At 43.5% G+C, this 18,003-nt stretch overlaps 1 long non-coding RNA gene across 1 annotated transcript in view; it reads right to left on the reverse strand.

The window, feature by feature from the left end:
- The window catches only part of LOC143273499 (uncharacterized), a 45,605-nt gene extending 44,436 nt beyond the window's left edge, over positions 1-1,169 (reverse strand). Inside the window, exon 1 of the long non-coding RNA XR_013051655.1 lies at positions 994-1,169. This is a non-coding gene — a long non-coding RNA (uncharacterized LOC143273499). The remainder of the gene's footprint in view (positions 1-993) is intronic.
- Between the last annotated feature and the right edge of the window lie 16,834 nt (positions 1,170-18,003).

The following is an 18,003-nucleotide window of genomic DNA, read 5'->3' on the forward strand; positions in this document are numbered from 1 at the left end:
CAATCACATCTATTCACAACCAAAAATGAATTTTTTTTCACTTTCTGTCTCCAAGAACTGCGTTCCTTCTCTCATGGCCATGACCAAACACCGGAGAAGAAACAAATTACGGTGCATAGGTTTCACTTTGGCTTGGGCTTTCAGAGGACAGTGAATGGATATCTGGGAACTTGGGAAGATGGGTCTGAAGCAGCTGCTTACGTGGTTCTGGCAGACCACTCCTGCCTCCATTAACCCAACCCCTCCCTCTGGGATCCACCATCCTAGTGTTTCATAACCTCCCCCTAAAATCATCTCCTGCTAGAGACCAAGGACTCAGACATACGAGATGGTTTGAAACCTTTCACACTCAAACCTTAAGGAAGACATTTTGACTTTAATAAGAGCAGCAGTAACAACAGGAATGGAGTCAGTGAGCTCTGTGCTGACCGGAATGAGAGACAGAGTTATTGGCTATAGTTAGAGAGCGTACACACAGGCTTCTTCAATGTCCTCTTCACTCAGACCCTCAAATTCTCTAAGGAATCTGACTACTCATCTCTACAGTCATGATACTCAATTTCTTTCCTTAGACTCATATTTATGGGAATCAAAAGGATGGGAGCCTGTATGTGACACCGTGATACTATGAGGAAATCTGTAAAATACCCCAGGACGTGTTTTGTCTCATGAGTGGCATGGTGGCAGAGAAAGACTTTTAGCATGACGGGAACTTATAAAACCACAAGGAAAGCAACAAAGCAGGTGGGTAGGGTCCAAGTGTATGGCATAATCGAATTCCTTACTTTCTACAGTTAGTATATACTAACAAAAGTTTTAAGGTTAAAAAGATACACCAATATACAAAATGTCCAAGATAAATGAATAGATAATAGAAAAATGGGTGGTGATTTAAAAAATTAAGGAAATGCACAAATTGAATACAAAACAAACAAACAAAACCATCAAATCAAGCCCAGGAACAAAACCCAAGCCCCCAGGAAGCAAACTCACTATGTTCAGACTAGTGTGGATCACTGATGTCAGGTCCGAAGATGGACAATATAAAACACAGCTCTCTCAGAAGCAAAGTCTGCATCCAATTGCCCTCAGCCAATCAACAGCTTCACTGCAGTATAAGGACAAGACCCAGGCCCAGCCAGTACTTTATATGGGTGGACCACATTCATTCCTCACAATGACTCCTTGTGAGGTCACGGGAACCATGGACCAATCACAGCTAGCCACAACCCATTATCACCTTCAAATTTTTTCCTCATGTTTTGTCCCAAATCCGTGCCATAGAACAACTTGGGAGGCAGAGGTGATTTTGGCTCAGGCTTTCAGAGGATCAGGCTCAGCATGGTGGTGGGCTCAGTCACTGGCACAGTCTCCTAAGTTCCATTACTTCCAGCCAGGACACACACCAAGGGCTCTTCCTCTTCTCAGTGCTGGTCATGACACATTCAACCCATACCAAAGATGTTCTCCACTTAATAATAATGAGGGACAGGAACAATGATAGTATAGATCCAGGAAGCCCTGTGCTTCTCTGGGTTGTAAACAGTGGCATTAACCAGTTAGGAAGTGAGTTTAGGGTGCTTCCATGACCTATGTCTTAGGTCTTACAATTCTACAATAGCATTTGTGTTTTACAGTCATTATCATCTTTGCACTCAGGGTGTTTAATTCACTTCACTCTAAACATATTGATGATTTAAAGGTCTGTAGCTCTCACTGATTCCTGAGATGCTTTAACTAGATGCTCCATTGCCAAGACCCCCACAGCATGTGGGGGAACATCTATGGTCCTAGAATTCACTGGCTCGGCTGACATCCAATTCTAGCAGGGGCACTAGACAGGCCCTGCTTTGGTGAGGCTGCCAATGGTGGCACAGACCTGCTTTCACTGTGGATTCTGTGTCTCGTCTTTTCCCATGTTCCTGGCTGGCTCTGGGTAGTAGTTTAGTTATGCCAATTTCCCAGGTCTCCATATGAGGCGACACACAAATGTGTCTTTTAATACTGTCCTGTCTGCCTCAGTCTGTCCTCCTCTCACTCAATAAATCAGCCTTCTAGAACATTCTTGTCCGTGTGGGGCAGCATCACCTTGAGGGAGAGACGACAGGGGACAGCCTTCCCAACCCTTCCAGGTTCACTCTCAGCTCTTTCTAAAGTGTTTTGACTTATTTCTCCCAAAGCACTCATCTGGGAAGTTGTCATTTCTGTGAGGAGACTGCACTGGGAATCTCTCTTCTATTATCTTGATGACGGTGACCACCCATTTACTTCTGGAAGACATGATTTTTGTGGATATAGAATTATAGGACTCTAAGGAGAAACAGCAAAATTGCTCCATCTACCTGTTCTGGCTGCACTGGTCTTGGTTGAGAACTCCGCTGTAATTCTTGCCTTTGTTTCTCTCGGTGGGAATTTCTTTCTTTGTAGGTTTCATTTGGCTTAGGTTTTCTGTACCTACCGAAACAGGCCTAGGTGTGTTCTGTTTGCTCATCCTGTTTTTTTTGTTTGCATTTGAGGAATGTATCTATCCATGCATGACATGATGGAGGGAAACACACAGTTCAGGCAGAGCTGGTTGTGGGGAGGAACCTGGGTGACCAGGTGAGGAAGGACTTAGGCTGTCTATCTGTCCCTTCAGGGTTAGTCTCAGCATGGGACTGTCACAGCACACACCTGCAGAGGCGAGTGTGTGCCACAGCTAGGAAAGGAGGGAAATGCCTCTGCAGAAGCTCTCCGCTGACGTCTGTCCACAAGATCCCGGGTCTGTGTATTTCTAGTAACTTGGTATTTTATTCCCATCTGGTAAACGGAGTCTCAGATTTCCTTCTCTTAGTGCAGTTGCTTCTCTTGCCACTTTTAGTAACCACCTCCCACACTTGAACCATCTTTAGCACAATGCAGAGTTAGAAACCCTCTAAAAAAGGAACTGTCTCCTTCCAAGTGAGTGGGTGTGGAAACCCTAAATATGAAAACCTTCTTTTACTACAGTGATCACAAGGTATTTTAACATGGCATCTCTTGTATTTAAGGATGCTTCATGCCTGACAAATGGTTAACAAATTATTTGGCACATGATGCTTTAATAATCTATTAAGGTTTATTAAACTGATAGAGATCTTTAAATAATTCTTTTTTAATTTTTTGTTTGTGTACATGTCTTTCTGTCTCTCTATCTATCTACTTGTGTGTATGTGTTGTGTGTGTGTGTATGTGCACCACTTGTGTGCTGGTGCTAGAGGAGGCCATAGACATGTGAGATCCTTGGACCTGGAGTTACAGGCTCTTGTGGCTGCCTGTGGTAATACTTTATTTGTACTGAAATGTGATATTTTATTTGTATGTTGATAAATAAAGTTTACCTGGAGATCAGAGGTCATAGTCAGCTAAAAACAGAAGTCAGGCAGTTGTAGCACACGCCCTTAATCCAATCACATGGCAGGCAGAGTCTCTGTGTGTTCAAGGACACAGTCAAGCGTGGTGACACACACCTTTAATCCCAGTACCAACCATAGAGACCTGGAGGTCTGTAAAGACAGGCAGTGATGGGGAAGTGATGTGGCTGGGCTTAGAGCCAATGAGAAGGCAGAACAGGAAGGCAATAAAGGCACAGGTTAGACAGGAAGAGGTTCTCTTGGGAAGCTGCTGTGAGGTGCTAAGGTTAGCTGGCGGCTATTGCTCTGAACTCTACAGCTTGCACCCCTGTATTTGGCTCTGTGTTTCTTATTTAATAAGACTGTTTAGAAAGTCATCTACAGCTGCCTGCTTAGGTACTGGCACTAAGTGGTAGTCCCCGCCTAACACAGGAGGCACAATTGACTGCTGAGCTATCTCTCCAGCTCCTTAAATCCACTCTTTATGGATTTCAAATCACCTCTGATTTGTGTGCAATGTGTTTTCAATTCAAATGCTTTCTTCTATTTCTGAGTAATTCTCAGTAGGATACTGTGCAACATACTTGTTGATCATCCTCTTCGGAGTAGCTCATTTTCTTACAACTTGTGAATGACACTTATTATTGTAAGCATGTTTGAAGAAATATGTGCATATATTCTCAATATTTTTCTATATGCAAATTTCCAATAAATAAATTCAGAAATTATTTAATACCTTCATGTGATGCTTACTTTTAATTGTCTATCTACAATCACCCAGAAGAAGAGCCTCTGAGAATGTCTGTGAGGGACTGTCTTAATTACATTAAATGTAGACAGATTTGCCCACTGTGAGTGGCACCATCCTCTGGGTCGGGGGTTCTGGACTGTGTACGTGTAAAGAGGCGGCTATGTATTAGTGTGCATGCACTAGTTCATTGTTCTGTCTTGACCAAGGATGTAACGTGACCAGTTATCTCAAGCTCCTGCTGCGGTGACTTACCTTCAATGATGGGCTCTCACCTGTGACTGTGAGCTAAGTAAACTCCCATGTTGCTTTTGTCTGAGTATATTATCACAGCAACAGGAACAGAAACTATAACACATCCAAAACTAAATAAGATTTTTCTGAAAACACCCATTTCTGCTGCATTTCTGGGTCACTGTGTTCCTTTGGGGTCACTTAGCCAGGCCCATAAGAGCACAGCCCATGCCATATTACATCATGGAGAGTGTGGATAACGGCACAGCCACTTCCTCCAGAGACCTGTCACCGCAGCTCATGACACTGAGGCACTGCTGAGCACACAGGGCACTGCTGAGCACATGGCGGCCGCAGCTGCAGTGCCTTTGGATGGTCCTCCTCTCACGGTCCTCCTCTCAGCCCTCATGCTCAGCTTTACAGACTGTGTGTTTCGGGAAAGTGGGTCTCTGTATATCCACTGTCCATGATTTTCAAAATAACTTCTACTCTGTGGCTTTTTATTCCATGCCAGCTTAGCAATCACTTGTGAGACACATTATTTAAACCCATGGTTGTATTTATAGTCTTTTCTGCTTTAGAATTCTGCTCAAGCATGGCTATTAATGAGGAAAGGAAAATCTTGTATTTTAATTTCTTCCTACCTTTGTATTAATAATCATTCACAGCTAGTCATAAAATATGTTCCGTAGTCCTACTTAGCTTGCCATGTTTTATATTTGTCCCCTGTTGATTTTGCTTAGAAATGGTGAAATCCTCTTCCTTTGGAGCCAAAATCGTCTCAAATGTGGCAGGCCAAGGGTCATCTTTCTCAAATCATTTTTTTTTTTTATTTTTGTAAGGGACCACATATAAGAGATTGCATGAGTCTCAGAAGAGACTTTGGACTTTGAAACAAGTTTGAGACTGTTACAGACTACGGGGACTTTTGAAGTTGGACAGAATGCATTTTTGCATTATGATATGGCTACAAGCCTGTTGTGGGGTATTTGTACATTGTGTGAAGCTCTATTGCTATAATTCGTGTAATAAGAAGCTGAATGACCAATAGCTAGGCAGGATGTGTAGGCAGGATTTAGGGGGGGAGAATGGAAGAGGAGGAAGAATCTAGGTTCGTGAGAGATATCAGGAGACACAGAGGAAACAGGAGGTACAAGATAGAAGAGAGGTAACACCACATGATAGAACATAGATTAATATAAATGGGTTAATTTAAGTTATAAGACCAGAGCTAGTTAGGAACAAACCTAAGCTATAGGTTGAGATTTCATAATGAATAAGAAGTCTTTGTGTCATTATTTGTAAGCTTGCTGGTACAATAGAAAAAGTCTCCTTACATACGGTGCTCAATGTGGGACATTATTTCCACACAGGTCCTGAGAAAGCTGAAAAATAAAAACAAAAAGGGACATGACTTCCTAATAACCCAGTGTTGACAGTGTGCAGAGGTGTGGCTCTGCTGTAGAGAGAGCGCTTGAGGAGCTGGCATGCTAAGTAGAAATGCCTGCCACAGTGCAGCCTACCAACCTTCCAGAGCTGGGGCAGCTACATGCAGCTCCAGGTTAAACACAGCTCCCAGTCATGGCTGCAGGAGTAAGGCTCAGCTCTCATGGACCCTGGGAGGGGCAGAGCCAGCCATGAGCAAGCTTGGATAACCAGAGAATGCTGCAGGTATAAAGTAAAGCCAGGTCCAGACTGAAACAGGTACAGAATGCTTTAAAATGTACTTAGGTGAGAAAGAAAGAAAAGAAAATGGGTACAGGCAGTCATATAAAAATAGTTTAAAAATAATAAAGTAAAATCTTTAAAGAAAGAATAAAGTGATAAAGAAAGAATAAGCCATATAAGGAAGGGAAATATTATAAGAGACTTTGGACCTTATATAGTGTTTTGCTAATTTTAAATTTTTGAATGCTAATGAACAGAGAATGACAGTTGCTGAGAGACATTGGATTATGAAAGGGATTGCTGAATTAAACCAGCCTATATACTTTAGAAATGTATTGGCTTCAGAATGGAAGTCAGGAAAAATGTGTTGCATTGGGGGAGAGGTTATACCTTTGTTTCCACGGGAAACAAAAATTATGGTTCTCTTCAAAATTAATGAAGATCAAATTTTATTGGGAGAGACCTGAAAATCTTGGCTACAGACATGAAGAAGGAAACCAAGGAAGACGACAGGACAGGTGATGTATGTACTGATCCCTCTGCTATGGGGACAGCTCTGAGACTGGATGAGACATGATAAATCTTTTTGGCTACAGAGTCCTCATGACTTATTATTATATGCTATCCTTTCATATAGCATGGATAGAGGTTTGGTTATATAGTACAAATAAACTTATAAGTTAACAGATGCCTTTTACCTGCTCAAACATAAAACAAAAAAATCGTCTATAACTGACTTGTGCACACTGCACATTCCAAACTTATGTTAATGCAGATACATATGTTACCTTTAAAAGTGTATGTGTTTTCAGAGAAAAGGACCAGATGCCAATAAAGAGAAGTTGCCCAGGTGATCCAGGCTCAAAATGCCTCTGTTGCAGTTTCCTCCAAATTCTACATCCAGAAAAATGTCAAAGCTGCTAGCTGCTATGGTCCAGCCTCACAGACTATTCCAGGCAGACTTCAGATAAGCCCTACACTCTCCCATCACACCAAGACTAGACAACACTAGCTCTCCCAGGACTTGACCATTATCCCAGTTTTCTCAGGGTCCCCTAATGATGTTGTTGTCCCCAGACAACAGGAAGTAGTCCAGAAAACACGATGCCCACATTCCCAAGTGGTAGGGTGGGTGGTTTTTGGTCATTTGGTGGATTATGGATGTTTGTCATTGTTTAGCAGGGGTGGTTACAAGTTGTTATTTGTCATAGTCATGGAGGAAACTAAGCAAAGAGATTAGATTCAGGGATCTAGTGCTGAAAAGAAAAAAGGAGGACATAGAAATGATAATATAAAGGGTGGATTATTGAATCTACTTTTAAACTAAAAAAAAACAATTACTGGTCTCAAATATTTTACAATGGTATGGATTTTTGTATATTAATACAAATTGAAGATTATTTTTGTTAGAACGTATTCTATATATGTTTCTACTCTTGTTTGAGATAGTTTTGTATGTTGATATAAATTTAAGGCTATTCTTGTCATACCGTATATATATTTCTACTCTTGTTTAAGGTATTGTACCTATGCAGCTCATTTAAAAATGCAATGCAGCTGGGCAGTGGTGGCACATGCCTTTAATCCCAGCACTCGGGAGGCAGAGCCAGGTGGATCTCTGTGAGTTCAAGGCCAGCTTGGTCTACAGAGCAAGATCCAGGACAGGCACCAAAACAACACAGAGAAACCCTGTCTACAAACAAACAAACAAACAAGCAAACAAAAATTGCTATGTATAATTAAGAAATACAGGTTAGTAGTTAGACATATATAATAATCAAACTTGTAGTCATGTTAGGTATGTTTTCAAGGTTAAACAGAGATATATTTTTAGATAGGTGATCTTCAAACACTTCAGAAATCTACAGAATACAGTATTTAGGATGTTCTAATAACATAAGGCTTTTCATGAAATTGAGACATGTTTGCTCTTGGCAGCACCAATCTACTTCAGAAAAGATGATGGGCATCAAAGAACTTCCATATGGAGTTTGCTTTATTTGTGACAAAAGTTAGCCAGTGGGCAAGAAACTGCTCTTGCCCTAATTGCTGACAGGATGCTGTCCAAACTGAACAAGCAGGACAGAAAATGAAGTGACTGCTGAACTTTGTCAAGACTAGGTAGGGTAGTCCTTCAAAATTCTTGCTTCACAGAAAAGTCTATCAGATATTATAGGCCTGTAGGCTAAGATGGATGCCCCAACATTTCAGGGGAACCTTGGATGGCTGTCTAGGCAGCCAGCTGTTTCTATCATTTCTATAGTTTTGGAAGTTTCTTGCTCTGCCTTTTCTGTTTACTCAGGTAGTATTTTATCATTCTTGGGTCTTTGATGGAGTGAAAGATCAGATAGTTATAGTTACAGTTTTCCTTGTTACCAAATTAAGAAAATAAACTTACATAAGAGACATAAAGTCTGTAAGATTGAAAACATAAAAGCTTAAGTTGTTTATCTAAAAGATATCTTAAGGTCTAAAAAAATTTCTTAGGATGGTAATACAAGTTATGATAGAAAATGGTTTAGGTATAAAACTTTGGATTCACTAAGATAGGAGAGATAATACAGTATGTTTTCCAAATTTGCCAAATACAAATGGCCTGGATATTGTAATTCTTACCTGATAATTGTTCTTATTGTATGTATTTTTACTTTGTTAGAGCTAAAAATCTTTCCTATTTATCTAGACAAAAAGGAGGAAATGTTTTTGGGATATTTGTGCACTGTGTAAAGATGTATTTGCTGTGATTGGTGTAATAAAAAGCTGAATGACCAATAGCTAGGCAGGAGGTATAGATGGAATTTCCAGGGAGAGAAAGGAAGAGGAGGAGGACTATAGGTACATGAGAGGTGCCAGGAGACACAGAGAAGAAACAGGAGGTACAAGATGGTCTTACACCACATGATAGACCATAGACTAAATGGGTTAATTTAAATTATAAGAGCTAGTTAGGAACAAGCCTAAGCTATAGGTTGAGCTTTTATAATTAATAAGAAGTCTCCATGTCATTATTTGGGAGCTGGATGACAGGACAAAGAAAGACTTGTTACACAAGCCTTTTGGGGGGCAGAGAGTGGAATGTGGTGGTTTGAAAGAAAATGGCCCCAAGGGAGCGGCACTCTTAGAAGGTGTGACTTTGTTAGAGTATGTGTGGTCTTGTTGGAGGAAGTGTGTCACTGGAGGTGGTCTTTGAGGGCTTATACATGCTCAAGCCATTCTCCATGAGACAATCCACTTCCTGCTGCCTGCATCGCAACATGTAGCAGCCGCTTCTCCAACATCATGTCTGCCTCTCTGCCATGATGATAATGGACTAAATCTTTGAAACTATAAGCCACCGCAATTAAATATTTTCCTTTAAAAGAGTTTCCATGGTCAGGGAGTCTCTTCACAGCAATAGAAACCCTAACAAAAACAGTTTTTAGAAGGGAAATAGATATCCAACACATCTATTAGTCATTCTGGTAAAAATGTTCCTCTAATTTACAGTTGTAAATATGGGGATAAAAATCAATGCTTAACATTCAACTGAATATTATTTGGCACTTTTTCCTTGCAGTAAGTTTATAAGATAATTTACTTTAAAAAATTGTGTGTATGTGTGTGTGTGTGTGTGTGTATGTGTGTGTGTGTGTTTACATGTGCACATTTGCTTGCATGTGCCCTCAATACCCTTCAAGGCCAGAAGAGGAGGTCAGATGCCTGGAGCTATAGACACAGACGGGTGTGAGCCATCTGACACAGGCACTGGGAAACCAACTGGATCCTCTGCAAAGACAGCAGTCCTCGTATCTCATCTTAGCTGCTGAGCCATCCCTTCAGCCTCATATAATACATTTTTAAATATAGGATGGATTTACATATCTATGTATGTAGGATTATATGAACAAGCCCTACAGAGGCAAACTGACAGAACCTACTTTACTAACAACACTAATGTCAGTGCTAAAATTCTTGGCTTGAGAATGTGTTTCCCAGATAATGAACAACTCTTACTAAAATTATAAATGGGGTAGAGGTATCCCCTCCCTTTTCTCCAAGACAGCACTTTCTTGGGTGTCCTCAGGCTGGTCCCAAACATGGTTCATTCCTGCTCCATTTTCTCAAGCACTGAGAGCATCGATGTGTACAACCATGTCCAGTTCTCTTCGTTTCTATGGAAGATTAATTTCTGGACATTTCACTGCACAGTTATGTCAAAGCGAGGCAGAGGTGTGAGACCACCCCAGTGTGTGGTTGGGCTCCACCATTTTCACTGGAATTTTCCACAGCAATCTCAGGCATTTTCCAAGTGAGATGGAAATGCATTCTGTATTTCAGAAGGTGGGTGATGCTGAGGGGCATCCCCAACCCCTCAGATCATTATCTGAGTTTTCATTAAATTTCCAGCTTCTTTAAATTGCATCACCAGGAGGAGAGCCAGTGGTACACCTGATCCTCTAACTAATTCCAGAAGTTAGAATACCAGTTTGCAGAAAAGGAGACTGAGGCACAGAATGGACGACAAAGCGCTGTTGTGATCACACAGTGAGGACACCATGAAGTGGAGATTAAATTTCCTGTCTGTTTCCTTCAAACCCTAATTCTTCTCACCAGGGCTTCCTGCAGCCCAGCTCAAGACTGGATGCTAGGACAGATAAGTGGGGGGAAAACAATGAACGGAGGCATGTGAGCTGGCTCGGTGGGCTAAAGGCTAACTGTGCAAACACAAAGCCTGATTTAGCTCTTTGGTGCCCACATAAAAGCCAGGCCCAGTAACACCTCTGTATCTCAGGCCTGACAGGGTCCTAGCTGGACTAGAGAATCTGGGTTCAGCCAGAGACACTGCCTCAAAAAATGTTATGAAGGGTGACTGATGTCAGCCTCTGGCTTCCACGTGCACAGGTGCACACACACTACAAGGCGACCTCATATACTGCGGACACACACGGCTGAACTGCTGCAGATTTTGTTTGAATTTTTTCCAATACAGGGAAAGCCTTGGTCGTGTTAAGAAAGCACTCAATCACTAAGCTGTATCCACATCTCTCTATTTTTTCTTTCTTTTAAAAGATATATTTTTAACTGTGTGTGTGTGTGTGTGTGTGTGTGTGTGTGTGTGTGTGTGTGTGTGTGTGCATATGTGCATGTAAGTGTAGTTGCCCACAGGAGCCAGAAGAGGGCATTAGAACCCTTGGATCTGGAGTTCCAGGCACTCAGAAGCAGCCCAGCATGGTCTCCGGGAACTGAACTCCTACTCTTCGGTAAGAGCAGCAAGCACTCCTAAACACGGGCCGGTCCTTTCCCCAGCCCCTCCCTTTTGTATTGAGTCTCTCTAAGCTGCTCAGCTGCTCTTGAACTCACTCTGCAGCTCAGTTGGGCCTTAAACTTGCAACCCTCCTCCTTCAGCTTTCCGAGTAGCTGGGATGGCAGGCCTGCACCCCAAAGACCTGGAGTTGGGGATTTTCCCCACGAGTTGTATTGTTTCTTTGTATTTTGTGAGGAGGGTGGGCCATGGTTGAAGGCCTGTGATGCTTTGGGTTGAAACACTTGGGGAAATTTAAGTAGTTTTGCTAAGTGACCTTTCAATATTCAAAAACTTTATTACCTCCCTCAAAAAAAAAGAGTTCTTCTTGAACACTCATCAGATGAAACAATTAAGATACATTAAACGAGTTTGATGGACAGATTGGGCAATGCAACAGGAAACATCTAATTAATTCTGTGAAGTGGTGAAAACAACTGACAACAGTGTCTCCTGGGGGTGGATGTGGGGGAAGTTCGGAAATTTAGTGGACACTTAGATGCTGAGCAGGGGGACTGCAGATGCCCTCAGCATCACTGACCCTTTAAAATGGAGAGTGCATCTTAGATTGCTGTGAGAAATTACAGGAGAAACGGTGGAATCAAAACACACCAGCAGAGTGTGGTGATATATTGTGTGCCCTAATTAAATTTCCCTGAAAATCAGAGAACAAAAGAAGCCACTAGAGTAAACATAGAGGCCAGGCAGTGGTGGCACACACCTTTAATCCTAGCACTCCTGTGAGTTCAAAGCCACCCTGGACCACATGGGATTGACTCAGTCTAGGAGAGAAAACAGAGCCAGGCAGTGGTGGCACACACCTTTAATCCCAGTACTGGGAAGCGCACACGCCTTTAATCCCAGAAAGTGATGACTGGACAGAGGAAGGTCTATAAGGTGTGAGGAGACAGGAACGGAAGGCTTCTTGGCAGAAGCGTCCTTTTCAGCTGGAGACTCTTTTCAGGCTGAGGAACCTGGAGGTAAGATGTGGCTTGTTCCTTTGTCTCTCTCTGGTCTTTCAGCTTTTACCCCAATATCTGGCTCTGGGTTTTTATTAAGACCATTTAGGAATTTGAGTTATAGTGGAGAAGTCTTCAATTCTGCCTCTCACATCAGCATGGTGCATCGCTGGCTAATTCTCAGAGCACAGCTTTTAAGGCAGTTTTCAGCTAGTCACCCACAAGAATGTAATCACATACCATCACTCCTTCTGACCGTTGTCCCATTTAGAGGAAGCAATCCAGCATTAATCACTAAATAGACAATCCATACCAACGTTATTTCATTTTTAGGATGTGTTCATGACTTTCCCAATATGACACATGGAAGAAGTCAGCTGAGGAAGTTAATATGCCTTGCAAGAGCTGGGATCACAAACAAGTGATGTCAGATGCAGCAGTCCAACCTAAGTACACCACACTCCACAGGCTACACCTTAAACTCCCTCCCTCTGTTTATAAAATACTGGGAGTGTACCACCCAAGGTGTGTTCAGTGCTAGCTAATGAGGCTATGAAAAGTTTGGACATGCTTATCAAGCCCCAGCGTCCCTGAAGTCTGCATGGCTACAAATATGCTCTTTTCCCTTTTTAATACTAGCTTATCCGAACAACCATATACATAATTTTTCAAAATCGAATGGAAATCTTGTCTCTGTTTGGCAGAGGAAGAAATACTACAGAGGCATTGATATAAAGCAGACTTGGCATACTGGGAATCCCATGGTTCTAGCCTGAGCTTGCCTCTTCTATGAATGCGATGTAGGAGGGTGGGACAGGGCAGAGATGTTAGGGGAACCTGGGAGTATCTCCTCTTCCCACTCACGGAAAAGAGTCCTAGTGAATTCTCAAAGTTGTGGTTGTCTCCATCATGAAAAACCTAAAGTTTCAGAGATGTGCTTGAGAACAGACAGCAAAGACCCAGGAAGATGACGCTTGCTTATCAAACTTCAGGATAAATTAAGGTCAGGACACGTGGTGTGCGAATATATCCTACAGACAGACATTCTATGACAGTGGAAATTGTGGCTAGCCCGAGTTGACATAGTTTTTCCTCATGAGGACCAGCAGAGAAATGCTGAGGGATGCTGTGTTCTAGGAAGGACACTGAAGGATTCCTGGGTCCTGGGGAGGAGTCAGGGGCAGTGACGAACTGTCAGAGTACATGTACATCCCTTAAAGAGCTGCCAGCCAGTGTCACCCACTACGGTTTGTCAAATGTGTCCCTCATTTGTTAGGAGCTTGGTCCCCATTGTAGCAGCACCAGGAGGAGGCCCGATGGGAGCTGGCTGCGTCACTGGGAGTATCACCCTCAGAGGAGATTAACGCCCATCTTGGGGGGGGCAGGTCCCTTGGGACCACATTGGTCATAAACAGCGGGTTGTTGTAAAGCAACGTAGGCTTCCGTCACTTGCTCTCTTGCTTCTTCTCTTATCATGTGCATTGTTTATTTTTCTCGTCAATGTGACAATATCCCTCACTGAAGTCACCTCCAGGAGGAAGGGCTCATTCTGGCTCACGGTTGAAGGGTGCAGCCCATCCTGTGAAGAAGGCATGGTGGCATGAGATGCAGCTGGTCACACGGTATCTACAGTTAGGAAACAAAAAGAGATGAATGCTGGTCCTCAGCTCACCTTCTCCCTGAAGTCCATCTGGGACTCCATCCCACGGCATGGTACAACCCATATTTACCTTGGGTCTTACCTCAGTTAACTTAAATCTGTCTAGAAGCTACTTCACAGATGTACCCAGAGGTTTGTCTCCTGGATGATTCTAGATCCTGTGAACTTGAGCATCAGTAGCAGCCACAACACCCGGTGTTGTTTCTTCAGTGGCTTCCGGCCGTATGATAAAACAGTGAGGTGATGATGTCACTTCGTCCATAGCCAAACTGATGGGAAACCTGATCTTCAACCTTTAACTCAAGAACTTTGAACTCAATAACCTCTTTTCCTTATAAAATCATCCAGTCTCATATTTTTTGTATCAACACAAAATAGACTCAGACATCTCCTAAAATGGTGCACCAGTGATGTGGTAAATAAAGATAGCCCCCCATCCACACCATATGAGCTTAACAACTACCAAACAGGGTATTGCCCACATTCCTGATGGGCAAAATCATGAAGTGTATTGAATTTGTACGTGCTTTAAACTATCATATTCTAGGGTATTTGAAGAATGATTGCAACACTCAGAGATGAGCTTAGTGAAAAATACCTGCCAGAGAATAGGTGCCTGCCAAGTCTTCAACCCCAAATGAAACATCTGTATCACTCCGTCTCCACAAGGCTCGTGGACCATGGCAGAGGAAAATGTGGGAAGATTGTAAGAGCCAGAGGTCATGGAAATGTGCTGTGTGTGAGTGCCGTCTGGACATGACGAGGCCACTGTACTCATGGATTCACAGCAGCCATTGCTGGCTGCACAAGATCTGCAGAAGATCAGCCCAGTCAATATTCCAGCCTCATGGCAGAAGGAGGCAGCACAGGCTGTAATTTATTGTCAAGATACTGACAGAAGCATGGGCCAGATGGCAACAAACTAGTGGGATGACAATGATTTGAGTCAGAAGGAGAGTAAGTACAAGGACAGACAAAAGTGACCTCACTGGAGTGGGAAGGCACTGGTTTACATGAAGTTGGCATCAAAGACTTTGGTCCATCTCTACACTGAGAACACCAGCATCTGTCCCTAAAACACTTTATATCATGCTAATGGGCTAGTGGTTACCTTTATTTAGAGTATTCTAGAAAACCACAAGCAAAACAATCATGGCCACTCAGGGGCAATCACAGCGGTTACAGCTCAAGATGGCGACAGGTCCAGCTAAACCCATATGAGAGAGAAGAGCCACTCCAAGTGTTTCCATGTTCAGAGAGTTCTTCTGAGAAAACACCCTGTTCCCATTGACTCATGGTAAGAACAGGACAGGATCTAAGTCCTGCTGTGCGACAGCTCCCCCACCACAGATGCCGATAGGCACTGAGGCAGTTCAACCCTCCCACGGATGCTGACAGGCACCATGGCAGCCCACCCCCGTGCAGATGCCAATAGGCATGGCAGACAGGATTTCTCACCTTTATGGGAAGGTACTGGCACCAGGCACATCCTGCTCCCCACCCCTCCCCTGCCTCCCATCTGGATGTGGAGATCAGAAAGCATGGCTGCAGACTCTTGCTGTGAAGCTTGCACCCTCCACCCATCCTCAAGAGACAAAAGAGGAGAGCCCACTTCTAGCACCTGGGTTAAGGTTCTCTGCAGAGACCCTACCCCATGCTGTTTGTTTCTGGTGCCGTGGCCTTAACTCCTCAGAGCCCCCACCATGCTGTTGCCTCCTTGTCCCCCGTAATCTGCCTTACTGTCCTTCTGAACCACCTGCTGCCACATCCCAAACCTAATGGTCAGCACACTGATATTTTAAATTTCACTTGTGTGTCTGTCAAAGAGCCCTTGGTGAACGTCGCTAGGAGACTGTCACAGGCAACACACACACACACACACACACACACACACACACACACACACACACACACATGAATCCGAAAGTCCATCAGAAGCTTCCTTTCTCCCCCACTTCCTATCTGCAACAGGATAAGCAGATGAGTGATTGGCGGGCTCCATGGCTGCAGCTTCCGGCTGAGCTAGGCCCTCACACCCGTTTCTCTTTCTTCATCTATGAAAACTGTCTTTTGGGATCCTACTGAGCCTTTAATATATTTTCTTATAAATCATTTTTTCCTAAAAGTTTCTATTTTTGTGTCTTTGTGATTTCCTTTTAACATGCACAGTAGCAGGTTTCCTGTGGTGTTTTTGTTTTGTTTTGTTAGCCTACGTGGTTTGGGTTGACTTTCCCCCATGCCTCCTCACCCCCATCTTCCTGCTTCCACCCCCTAATCCTTTCCACACCAAATATTTGCTTCATATAATATCATATGTGTCCATTTCTGAAAACTGTTTTATTTTGTGTCTATGAGTGTTTTGCTTGCATGTATGTCTGTGTACCACATGAGTGTAGTACCCATAGAGGCCAGAAGAGGGCGTCAGATTCCCTGAAACTGGAGTTAGAGATGGTTGTGAGCCATCCTGTAGGTGTTGGCAATATTACCTGGGTCCTCCAGAAAAGTAGCCAGCGCTCAACCACTGAGCCATCTCTCCAGTCCTATGTGTCAACATTTTAAATGTATATCAAAATATCATTTGTGGCTTTCCTGGTCCTCTTACCTGCTCCCCTCCCACTTATTCATGAAATCTTACTTTAAAATTTTGTATTGAGTTCATTTTTCCCATCAGACTTCGGTTCAGCTGTCCTCTCTTATTTGCCTTTATAATGTATTTTTTAATAGATCAGATGGCCCTGTTTGGACAGCGATGGAGCACATATGTTGTCTTAGCATGTCACCTCATCTTAAGACTCCACTCTTTCCTGTCTCGTGCTATTGGGCCGCCTGTGTGCATTATTTCAGTGTGGTGTCACCGGGCCATGTGAGCCGTGGTTCCCCGTGGGGAATTTGGAAGTCGTGGATTCTGCTTTTGTAGCCATTCTTTTTATAAGTCTTCGTGTTATACTTACCCTCTTTCTGAATCTAGCACTCTCACAGAGCATCTGTTGGCTCCGTTATGACTAAGAGAAAATTACCATTCTTCCACTTCCTCCCTCCCCCACCGCCCCCGGGCTTCTCTCAGTTTGGCCCTTATTTTTAGGTCTCGTGGTTCCCTCTGAGCTCCAACTACTCCGGAGGCTGCTTTGTCCTCTCTCTCTCTCTCTCTCTCTCTCTCTCTCTCTCTCTCTCTCTCTCTCTCTCTCTCTCTGTGTGTGTGTGTGTGTGTGTGTGTGTGTGTGTGTGTGTCTCCTTCCCCTTGGTCAGAATCTCATGTATCCCACGCTGGCTTGAACACCTTATTTAGCCAAGGTTGACTTTGAACTCTTGATACTCCTGCCTCCAGCACCAGATTTCTGAGACTCACCAGTCCTGGTTCATCCAGTGAAAGCCTGGGTTTTCGTGCGTGCTAAGCAAACACTGGACCAACAGAGCCAACATCCCTCCCCTAGCTTTCCTTCCTACTCCCTGACCTCTGGATGCAGGACAGAGCAGGCAACTAACAGTTCACATTTCCTGCCTCCTGCCTGATTCTTCCTTCTTTTGTGAGAATTTTCTTTCTTTAGATTTATAAAATATTCCTTTCGGAACCAGGCCATTCTCAGGGATTTTGCCTGAATTTTGTTTCTAAACCCTTCTCTGCTGCTTCCTCCAACAGTGGCATTGCTGTTGTCACCAGAACCTGGATTCTAGCCTTTCGGCAAACCACACATGAAGGTCCAGCTGAGGCTGAGCTGTGGGTCCCCACCGTAAGTGTTTAAGAACTGACATTCTCTGTGGTAATGCTTTCGAAGTTGGGATTTGGGGCTGACTTGATTGAGAGCGTGAAGCCCTTATGAAGAGAATTAGTGCTTTACCAAAATAAAAGAGAGCCTGGAGAGAGGGCTCCCTCACCTCCTCCACCTCCTGAGGACATAACAAGAGGCCAGAGGGGACCTGCCCCTGCCTTGAGCGGTCAAGCCAATATGTTTGAGCCGCTTGGGATACTCACTGTGTTAGCTGTGTCCTTCCAAACTCTCTTCAGACCGAAGCTTCCCTGTATCTGATGTTCAGTGCCTCCACCTCTTAAGTGCTGAGATTATAGTCACATGCCACTACACTTG

The sequence above is a fragment of the Peromyscus maniculatus genome, chromosome 5 (genome assembly GCF_049852395.1).
Source record: "Peromyscus maniculatus bairdii isolate BWxNUB_F1_BW_parent chromosome 5, HU_Pman_BW_mat_3.1, whole genome shotgun sequence".
NCBI lineage: Eukaryota > Metazoa > Chordata > Mammalia > Rodentia > Cricetidae > Peromyscus > Peromyscus maniculatus.